Raw genomic sequence first — 10,643 nt, 5'->3', positions numbered from 1 at the left:
TCCCCGGCACGCCCGGGACCACAGGAGCCCCCCGGGCCAGGAAGAGCGAACCTTCCTGCAGCAACGCCTTCACCTGGCAAGCGCCGGACCCGAGGGGGCGCAGGGTCAAAGAGATTGTCCGCCTCAGCAATCCGGAGCAGACGGGGCCGGTGGCCAGTCGCGGGCCTGTGGGTCTCTTCAAGGCGCTAGGACGACAAACACTGGGGGCCGAACCTCCCGGGGGCGCGACGCCGTCTACCGCACAGGTCATCTACCGCAGCCGAGCCTTCCCTGGCAGGCAACAACCGGCAGCCCCCTTGGGACCCAACGCCACCCCTGGCAAGACCGCGACGGCGGTCGCAACCCAACAAGAGGGTACATCCTGTGCAAGCCCGTGGAACCGCACTACGGCCGCTCCCCTCCGCTCCCTTTCCTTCCTGCCCGCCCTGTCAGCCACCACACTGCCTGGACGTCAGCGCCAGGGCCACCTTTGGCCAGCTGTGTGTGGCCCGGGTGAGCAGGTGACACACAGGAGCTGCCAGCTGCAGCGCTGCGGCCTAGGGCCGCTGCCCCCGCCGCCAAAACCACGGGCCCATCACACCTCCTCACCAAGCCAGAAGGCAACCACAGGCGCTGCGGCTTGCCCGGCCCAAACCGAGGCTCCGAACGGAACCCAGGGAAGACTCGGCTGTTCGGCCTCCAGACACGGACCGCCACCCCACCCGCCACGCCCCCCGGGGCAACGGCTCAGGCCAGAACCGGGCCAGCGCGTACTCAGCGCCAACCACGGGCCGGGCCCATGCCAACGCCACACTCTCCGACTCTAAAGACGCCCATGCGACCCGGGCGCCGCGCCAGCAGAGGCCGGCCATTCAAGCAAGTCCCTCCGAGTCGCAAACGTCCAGCTCATGCGGTCACGCTCCCGGTGCAAACACGGCAGACGCCCACACGCTGAGGCCCTGGGCGGGCTCTGCGCGAGTGTCATCAACCAGAAGCTGTCCCTCACTCCTCTCACCCCCGGAGAAGACCAGGTGCTGGACCTCAGGCTCGGCGAGAACGACGGTAGTGAGTTCTCACTCATTTTGTTCAGATTTCCAAGGAATGCATTTGAGGGAGTCATCATCGATCCGAGCACCTTCGGGGCAGCTGGCGGGGCTCGGCGGGTGAGCCCATCACCTCAGGGTCGGCCAGCGGCCCGGAGAATCCCGAGCCAAGCCCCTGAGCAAGGGCAACTGTCGACCCACCCTCAGAGCGCCAGCTCCGCACGCCCCCGGGGACCCGCGGGCTAGAAGCCTCTCAGCGCGGTCTGGGACTCCCAGGGCCAACGGCACGAACTGGGTGCAGGGGGATCCTTACCAGCCTCAGCGAGCCACGGGCACGGGGCGCACCCGAAGCCACGCTTCTTGCGGGATTCCCTCGCGTCTCCGCTCCACAAACGACAGGAAGGTCTTCTCTTCTTGGGCGACGGCAAGCTTTGCTCGGAGATCCCACCTGGGAAGTGCAGAGCAATCGCACGCGCACGCCTCAGCGACCCAGCCAGGCTCTCAGGTAACCAGAGCCAGGCCAAGGGTTCCACCCCGACTCCCCGCCCCGGGGCAAGCCTTGCATCTTCTTGGCCTCTACCTCTTCCCCTCAGGTGTGACAAGAAGGCGTGTGTGACAGCACAAGCGCAGGAAGGCGCGCAGGCGGGCGCGTGTGCGTGTCTTCGGGTGCGCGGGGCCCGAGCCCCTGAAGAAGCACGTCTTCCGCACACATCCCTGGCCTCAGGCCCTGCCGCGAGACCAAGAGCTCGCGCTGGCGGCTTTGACCTCGACTCGCCCGGCGGCTCACCTCTGCCCTTTCGGCCTGCTGAAATAGGCCGCAGGCTCCCTCTCTCACAGCCCCTGCCTCTGAACACCGGAACACGACACTCCAGCAGGTTCACCCTCCGCCCGACCGTGGGCGCCCGCTGTCCCCGCACGCCGTGCCACGCGAACCGCGCCCGACGGAAACGCGCCGACCACTGCTGGACCTGAACCACGTAAAGCGCCTACACCACTCGAAGGCTGGCGCCGCTGGGACACGGGCTAGAGGGCAGAAGCAGCAGCCCCTCCTGATCTCCAGTGGCCACGCCACCGGGGGACCGGGGGCCAGGCGCCTCTTCCTGCTGACTGAGGCTACACCCACGCCCTCAGCGGTGCCAGCGGCAGGGGAAGTGCCAGGAAGAGGTGGTCTGTGGCCACCACGACCCACGCTAAGACCCGACTGAACCTGGAGCCCACTCCCGTCCAGGGACCTGGCGTTACCACAGCGGGCCCGCTTTCTGGACCCCGGCCTTCCAGGACTCCTTCCCACCCACGCGCTGCCTGGCCCACCTCAGGCCTGCGAGGCAAGTCCCCCAAGCAGGACCTCAAACCCTACACACACGTGGCGGCCAGGGAGCCCCGGGGAGGACGGCCACGAGGGAATCTCGACTGTGCGTACGGGACTCGACCCGTCACGTTCAACGTCTGGACCCTCCCTCGGCACCTGTAACACCACAAACGACCTCACACGGCCCCAAGGATGGCTCTGTCCACGAAGGCAAGAGGAGGCACGAACGAGCACACACACACCCCGCCCCCGCCACCCATGGAGAGGCGGACGTTTTCCAAGGCGGACGTCTGTGCGCGGCAGGGCAGCTCGGGTCACGGCACCCGCCGTCTCCGCCAGGCCCACAGGCTTCCACGAAGAAACCTAAAGCCCTGCGACGAGGCATGAGGCGAACCGCGCCAGGAAAATCGGACCGTGCTGGAGGAACGCTTTCTCCTCGGAGACCCCGCGCCTGAGACGGCGGAGGATCCAAGGCCACGGTCGCCCAAGCAATCGATGAGCAGCGGCGGCCGGCCGGCCGGCAGTCACGTGCCGGGCCCCTCTTCAAGGAACCGTGGAGAGAACCGCAGAGCGCCACCGCTCTGGAACAAGGCCCGCCATCTGCCACAAAGGTCACCGACCACAGTGCACACCCCCGGGCCTTCAAGCCTCCAGCCTTCCCCGGCACGCACCAATCGCCAGCCCCGTCAGAGCCAGGGCACGTTCCCGAAGCCGCTGCCAGCGCTCGGAACACAACGAGGCAGCACTGCCCCCACGGAAGCCCACGGCATCACACTGTGACCTGTCCTCTCCGTGCTCTTCTTCCCCCCCAGCTCCCCACGACCAGGCCATCAGCCACCACAGTGTCTTGACCTGAGTGCCAGGCCCACAGCCCGGTCCCCGTTTGGGCACCTTGGCGTGGACTGGGCGAGCCGGAGAACTAGAGGAGCCCCAAGCTGCAGCACCAAGAGTCTACCCCTCCGGCGGCGCCCCAAACCGCGAGGGGTGCTCCGACTGCCTCACCAAGCCAAAAGGCAAGAACAGCTGACGGCCGCCCGCCTGGCCCGGGGAGCTCTCATCAGAAACCACGCGACCTTCCACTGCTTACTGCTCAGCTCTGAGACGCAGACCCCCGGGGCCTTCGTCCCCAGCGGGAACCAGGCCCACACAGCCACAAGGCCCCGAGCTCACGGGGCCTGTGCCAGCGCCACACTCTCCGACTTCCCAACCTAGGATGCGAGCTGCCAGCCACGGCCCTCAGCCACAGGCCGTTCAACCAAGCACCGCCGACTGACGGACACCCCCCTCACGCGGTGAGAGGAAGGACCCCCAGATGCCACGGCTCCCAAATGCGGACGCCCGGCGTGGTGCCCGTGCCCGTCCCAGTGCGCTCAAGGGTAAGCGGTCCCTCACTCCTGCCATGCCTGGGGAAGACAACGTGCCGGACCTCAGTTTCGATGAGAACGACGGTAGTGAGTTCTCACTCATTTTGTTCAGATTTTCCAAGGAATGCATATGAGGGAGTCATCATCGATCCGAGCACGTTCTGCCAACCTGGACAAACTAACCAGGCAGGCTGGGGGGCTCCGCAGCGGGCGAGCCGATCGCCTCATGGGCGCCAGCGGCCTGGAGAATCCAGAGCCGAGCCCCGGAGCAGGGGCAACAGTCAGTCCGCCCTCAGAGCACGACGCCGCGGGCCTCCGGGCACACGTGCACAAGAGGCTTCCCAGGCCTTTCTACCAAACCCTACCTAGATATATGCTGAACTTTGGACAAAGCAGTGCTGACCATCCTGAGCCATCCGTTGGTGGGGTGCACATCCCTGGCCACACTTCCGCCACGATTCCTTTGTAGTTGTGTTCATCAAACGACAGGAAGTTGTTCTCTTGGTTCTTGGCAGTGACCTTTGATGGCAGTTCCACCTGAAGAATGTAGGGAATTTTCATGGATTCATCAGAAACATACCTAGGCCATGCTTTATAATTTTAATTCAACATGTTCTCTTTTCTCCATCAGTATCTTATGTGCATTTGTCCTTTTTCATAATTTGTGTTTCTTTTCCAACCTTACAAGAATAGCACACACTCACATCCACCAATTTTGTATTTCCTTCACCCATAAACTTTGTTTCGTTCTCTTTTAAGAGAAATTCAATCACATAGTTAATGTTTCACAGGATTATCTTCTTGCCTGGAACACAAGATCACTGTGAAATAGTCTCAAATATCATGTGATCATGCATTCCAGCAATCTTTAGGGAGCACATCCACAAACTTTTTATTGTCATCAATCACATATGCTTCAACATATTATCCATACGTCTGCATCTTGTTGTTACAAATAACAAACACAATTAACTATCACCAAATCAATAGGAATAGAATAAATACATCCTTTAACAAATTAACAAAGAAAGTACGTAAATTCCATTCCATCATTATTCATGTATTTTCTGGTTTATGGATACCATTTATAAAGAAAGTACAGGCCATACAATCTTAGAAAACCATTTTCAAATTATATTTCTCATAAAATATTTGTTTCCATAATACATAATGAAGTCTTTCACTTAACTACAAAACAAAGAACCCAATTAATATGTTAAATTATTTTATTTGACATCTAACCACTGAAGATATAGAAGTGACAATTAAGTCCATGAAAATATTCCCATCTTCTTTAACGGCTTTGAAATTCAAAAATGAAATAAGGAGCGACATTTTAGCCAAACTGACAGAGTAAGGAACTTCAAAATTCTGTCCCTCCATAAAATGATTGCCAGAAAAAACTGTCAAAATCTTGAAGAATGAACTTATTTGAAATCGGGAAACTCACCATGAGATGTGTAAGCACAGGGGATCTCTTAATAAAAAAGAAGTTGAATCTTTATAATCAGGAAACACTGTGCTGTTTAACTTACCCTTTTTCTACCTGTTACTCCCTACCTCAGTAGCATTATTGAAAGTAACAGTCCACCTTCCTGGTAATGGTACAGGAGAGAGAACTGACCTCACATCCAAATAATTGTAATTATTTGTTTTTATTTGTATGTTGCCTCCCTAAAAGACTGCCTCAAAGACTTGCTTTTATTTCTGCTAATTGAGAACTCACTTGTTGTTACAGTGGCTAGACTGGTAGATTAATAATGATTTTGTGGTGTTAGTTGCTACTCTCTCATGCAGCGGATAATCATTGTAGAAAAATTAAATTAACCAAAAACTTTGTCAGGAAAGGTTGGGGAATGAGATTTTTTGTGAAATAATGGCTGTGAGAAAATCCAGTTGTTCTTGGGACTCTATCAGGACAGTACAGATATACAGTTATGTCCATATTCGGGAAAGATGAGAAGGCCCTAAGCTCTCTTGTCTGGGTGAATATGAGGCTCTTGGGAATCAAAAATTGAGACTAAGGGAAAGTTTAAAATGCCTGGCTATGTGTTAAAGGCATATGCTGACATACAAAGAGAGACTTTCTGCAAAGACAGGGAGATTTTGTGGTTTCACGTTTTTTTAAGGAAATCTCTGTCCAATTATTAGGTGACCCCTAATTTAATGGAACAGTCTTCAGTGGCCACACACTACAAACAACTTTCACAACAATAAGCAAGAACAAACCAAGGGAGTGAGGGATGATCTGATATCCAGAGTTGCCATATTATGATATTCAATATGTCCAATTTTCAACAAAAATGTATGGGCATTCAAAGTCACAAGAAAATATATCCCATACACAGAGAAAAAAAATCCAAAGAATGTCTCCCTCAGGAAGTCTAGACATTGGACTCAATAGACAAATTCTTTAAATCCATTATTTTAAATATGTCCAAAGATCTATAAGAAAATATATCTAAAGAACTAAATAAACCCTACAAACAATGTCCCATGAAATAGGGATATCAATAAAGAGACAAATTTTTCAAATGAAACCAAGTAGAAATTCTAGAGTTGAAAAGCGTGATAACAGAAATGAAAAACTCACTAGAAGGGCACAACAGGAAATTTGAGCTGACAAAAAAACAATTTAACTTGAAGATATATAAATTGAAATTATCCAGTTAAAAGAATTAAAAAACTATTTTAATGAACATAGCCTAAAAGTCCTGTGAGGACACCTTCAAGTATATCAACATATGCATAAGGAGAATTACAGAAGAGAGAAAGGAACAAAAAGCATATTTCAAGTAATAATGGCCCAAACCTACCGAAAGTTCATGAAAAATGTTAATCTACCTATACGTTTTACTCCTATATAATCTACCTATACATTTTTCAACAGTCCAGTGAACTCTATGTAGGATAAATTCAAAGAGATCCCTGCTGAGTCGCATCACAATGAAACTGTTTAAAGACAAAGAGAGAACCCTGAAAGCAGCAACAGCATAAAAGTAATCCTCAATAAGATCAACAACTGATTCTCATCAAAAAACATAAAAGCCAGAAGGCAGTATGAGGACACTTTTGAAGTGCTAAACAAAAAGACATTCAACCAGGAATTCTTTATCTGACAAAAATTTCCTACAAAAATGAGGGAGAAATTAAGACATTCTCAGATTAACAAAAAGTGAGAAAGTTCTTTGACAGAAGACTTGCCCTACAACAAATGCCAAAGGGAGCCCTTCAAGCTGAAATGAATGGATAAATAAACCAGTAAATTTTACTTTGTTGTTAGCACCATGTTGATTTCAACTCCTAGTGATCCTGTGTACAGCAGAGCAAAACTCACCCCAGTCTTTTTGCACCATCCTCTCACCATCTGGCACTATATCAGACAATGCTCCACTGCTACTCATAGGGTTTTCATGGCCAATTTTTTTGGAAGTGGGTGGCCAGCTTGTGCTTTCTAGTCTGTCTTAGTCTGGAAGCTCAGCTGAAACTGTGAATGACCAGTGTGAATGACCCTGCTGGTATCTGAAATACCAGCAACATAGCTTTCAGCATGACTGTAACACATAGCCATCACAGTATGGCAATCAACAGATAGGTGGTGTGGTTCCCTGACCAGGAAACAAACCCAGGGCGTGGTAGTGAGAACATCAAATCTTAACCACTTGACCACCAGGGCTGGCTAACGATAACTACAAGGCATATATAGAAGCCAGAATTCATGTATTTTTTGTAACTTGTTTCCTATCATATTTTTAAATAAGTGCATAGAACAATAAATATAAGTCTGTGGTGATGAGTATATACTTATAGAGACATAATTTGTAACAATGCCAACAAAATGGGGAAATGGAGCAATATAGAAGCAAAGACTTTATATATTATTGAAATTAAATTGGTATTAATTTGAAGTAGGTTGTCATAAATTAAGATGTTAATTGCTATCCTTAAGGTAACCACTAAGACAATAACTAAAAAATATATAGGAAAAAAACAAGAAAATTAAAAAAATAAAATGGTACACTCAATAATATCTATTTAAGAAAGCAATAATGGAGGAAGTAAAGACCAAAAATATATAAGACAAATAGAGAAAATGAACAGTAAACAACATTTCTTATAAATATTGAATAGAAATCTTCAACAAAATACTAGCAAACCAAATCTAGCAGTATATTAAAAGCATTATACACCATGACCAAATGGGACTGACCCCAGGAATGCAAGAGTGGTTCAACATACAAAAATCAATCAGTGTAATATAAGCTTTTAGCAGAATGAAGGACAAAAACTACTTGATCATCTTTTTTTTTTTTTTGCGGAAAATCAGCCCTGAGCTAACATCTGCTGCCCATCCTCCCATTTTGCTGAGGAAAACTGGCCCTGAGCTAACATCCATGCCCATCTTCCTCCACTTTATATGTGGGACGTCTACCACAGCATGGCCTATCACCAAGCAGTGCCATGTCCACACCCAGGATCTGAACCGGTGAACCCTGGGCTGCCGAAGCAGCACGTGCACACTTAATCGCTGCACCACTGGGTCAGGCCCATACTACTTGATCATCTTAAGAAACATAAAGCATTTGACAAAATCCACCACTGTTACTCAACATATTAAAAACAGAAGGAATACTCATCCTGATAAAGAGTGTCCAAGAAAAACCCATAGAGGACATCATACTTAATGCAAAAGACTGGATGCTTTCGCCCTAAGATTAGGAAAAAGACAAGGATATCTGATCTCACTGCTTCTATTAAACATGGTACTGGATGTTCTAGTGGCAGAAATTAGGTAAAAGAAAGAAATAGTGACTGAAAATTAAGGGGGTGGGAGAGTTCAAAAATTAGATTGCGATGATGGTCACATACTGTGTGTATATAAAAATAATTGAATTGCACACACTTAATGGGTAAATATATGATTTGTGAATTATATCTCAATATAGTTTTAAAAATTCCTGCTTCAATTAGTCTTAAAATAGTCCTAGCTTTTGATATTTAGATGAACTCAAATCTCCCTGTTGTTCTACAACTCATAACTTCCTCCAGCAGCTACATATCTTTATGAATAATGGGTCAGGATAACAATTTACAGGTTATGCTCTTCTTCCAAGATCCTCTCAGTTCTGCATACTAAAAGCAAAAATATCTGAAAAAGTAGTCATACATCCATCATATCTTGTGCCTCCTTTGCCAATATCTACTACCTGTATATTACTCTTTGTTCACATTTAATCTGTCTGATATTCATAATCTTTCATAATTAGCAACACATAAACCTTTGTTACATAGTTTTTAACATCACTAAAGATGAAAACTCCATTAATTCTGATTTAAAAAGACACAAAAATCAAGGGAAACTTACATATTTAACCATAATTAGAGCAAAACAGTTGAAGTGAAATGATAAACATTATTATTATTAAAATAGTGGCTCTAGAAATAATTGGCAAGAATGTAATAATGCTTACCACATTGTTGACTCCAGAAAAAAATACTAGAGTAATTCAGGATTCCTTCTCATTGGCATAAGAAATAGCATATAGATTAAAACAGGACATGTGTTCTATTTTTTAATTATACATTTGCATATTTAACACAAATTACTGTTAACTATATCTCATTTAACATAATATTGAAATATGTATTATTGTGTAAGATATTTATAAAGTATTTTGAGATGTCAGCATGCTCAAAATTATTAGATGATGATATCCTGCAAAATGAAAATGAATTTATGTATATCAGCATGCCAAAATATTGATGTTAAAACAGTAGTCTGGGAAAATATCAAGACAAGGCTACTTATCTTTATGAAATGAAAATAAAGGAGAAATTTGAGAATCAAGCATTCTAAGCGTTCTAAGGAACAACTTCACTAAATTTGTAACGTGTAATGAGTACACAGACTGATGGAGTTAGTATAAGAATCTTAATCGTAACAGGAACTGTGATAAAGGCAAATACTATTAAAATAAGACATACATTATTATGGCCCTGATAACTATGCTATACACTGATTTATCAAAGATACTAATTCTGACCTATTAATATGGACTTGGAGATTTTTTTTTTTTTAAATACAGTACTTTAGAAAACGTCCAATTTCAAGTTAAATCCTCTAGGAAAGCTTCAACTATTTGAAAATATGTGTGTGTGAATCTTCAAATATAGAATCTGTATCAGCATAAACAATTTATTAACTGGAGTCTAGTCTGGTTTATCATGAAAATTTTCCTTCTGTAAAACTAGACTGTAAAAGTAGAGAAAAATAATTTTTATTTCACATTCTTCTTTGTTGTTAACAAATTAGAACAAACTGTAATTATTCCTATAAGTAATTAGAAACTATCCTTTTTAGGGCATAGGTGAATACAAATGAACAAGAAAACAAAAATTAAGAACTATTACAATTTCAGGAAGGAATTCTGTTTCTGGAAGACGGAATAAGTGAACTCCATCCTATTCTTCCCTCTAATTACAACAAAAAATCCTGGGAAATAAATATATAAAGCAACTGACAAACCCTGAAAGGTTGAGGCAAGAAGGCAGATTGACTAGGAATGTGGGACTTGAAGAACAACCAAGCAGTGTATTTTTAGTCCCTTTTTTTTTTAGTCTATTTACATAGCCTAGCCTGATACCTAGAGCAGCCCATAGCCTGGAAATGCCAATGAAGAATGACAAAAGTTGAGAGTAAAAGCATGCCCCCTTTAGCCAAAAGTCTAAGAAAGGAACAGCCCTATAGGAAAGAATTCTGCTCACTAGATACATGCTCTACTCTGAGTAAACATCAATAGGACCCTTCCACATACCCAACAGGTACTACATCAGCAGAGACTATGGGCAGAAGCCTGTCTTCCATCCACACCCTGAGACAGTGACAAGCCCCTTCCCCACCAGATGGCATCTGACAATCAACCCCTCCCTTCACTAATGCAAGCAATG

The 10,643-nt window shown here is 46.9% G+C and overlaps 2 non-coding genes across 2 annotated transcripts; both read right to left on the bottom strand.

Moving 5' to 3' along the window:
• Positions 1-1,015: 1,015 nt before the first annotated feature.
• Positions 1,016-1,108, bottom strand: LOC139078462 (small nucleolar RNA SNORD116). The gene has a single exon (XR_011531421.1). It is a non-coding gene; the product is annotated as a small nucleolar RNA SNORD116 (small nucleolar RNA).
• Positions 1,109-3,753: 2,645 nt separating this feature from the next.
• Positions 3,754-3,847, bottom strand: LOC139078437 (small nucleolar RNA SNORD116). Its single transcript, XR_011531371.1, has one exon. It is a non-coding gene; the product is annotated as a small nucleolar RNA SNORD116 (small nucleolar RNA).
• Positions 3,848-10,643: the final 6,796 nt, after the last annotated feature.

Source organism: Equus przewalskii, chromosome 1 (assembly GCF_037783145.1).
Source record: "Equus przewalskii isolate Varuska chromosome 1, EquPr2, whole genome shotgun sequence".
In the NCBI taxonomy this organism is placed as follows: domain Eukaryota; kingdom Metazoa; phylum Chordata; class Mammalia; order Perissodactyla; family Equidae; genus Equus; species Equus przewalskii.
This window is presented reverse-complemented; position numbering and strand designations above follow the sequence as displayed.